Here is a 961-nt window from a genome sequence, read left to right as displayed (position 1 = left end):
GGTTTCTCTGTGTAGCCCTGGCTGTCCTGGAACTCACTTTGTAGACCAGGCTGGCCTCGAACTCAGAAATCTGCCTGCCTCTGCCTCCCAAGTGCGCCCGGTTTATGAGCAGCTCGTAAACAGCTTGGAGATTTTATCTTGGAATGTAGCAATGTGGAAGAACAGGCAGCAGGCAGATACTGAGTGTATATGAAAATGGTTCTTGCTAAATGATGTTGATACTGAAAATTATTGTAGAATAATGAGAAATAATTAATTTTGAAAGTCTGTTTATGTTTTATGAAAAATAAACTTGGGAAGCTCTTAGCACTTCCTGAAGAACAGTAAAGAAGTGGAATGAGCACATGGCAATATATTTTGAGACAGTAAAGCTCAGGAAATGATACTGGATCTAAGTCTTCATGGTCTTTTCAACCCAAAACATCTTTTTTGTTTATTTGAAAATTACAATTTTTTGCATACAGTATATTTGGATTATGGTTCCCCCCTCCCTAGATACTCCCTGCCCTCCCAAATCCACATCTTTTCTTGTTATGTTGTTAGAAAACAAATAGAGTTTTTTTAAAAGAAACAAATTAAAGACACAAAATTGGAAACCATAAAGTATACACAACAGACTTGTAGGATAGATAAAACAAAAACAAAACCCCTCCAAAACTACCATTGAGTTTGTTTTATGATGGCCATCTACTGCTGAGCATGGGGCCTGGACTGTAGAATCCTTTGGGTATGTGCAGAGGTTAAGATCTGAAACAAAAGATGCTGTGACAAGGAAGAGGTACCATCTGAAGCGGTGATATTATGGGTGTGAGGACTTTCGAGGCGCTTTGGAACACTTTACCATGTCTACACCGAGGGGTTGAGAGAGTGGCATGTATACTCTCTGTAATTTGGTTGTGCCTGATGAACAGCTATGGTAAGTGCCATAGTCAAGTTAACCGATGACTCCTGTGTCCCATCT

This window comes from Mus caroli, chromosome 9 (genome assembly GCF_900094665.2).
Source record: "Mus caroli chromosome 9, CAROLI_EIJ_v1.1, whole genome shotgun sequence".
In the NCBI taxonomy this organism is placed as follows: Eukaryota; Metazoa; Chordata; class Mammalia; order Rodentia; family Muridae; genus Mus; species Mus caroli.
Note: the sequence above shows the minus strand (reverse complement) of the source record.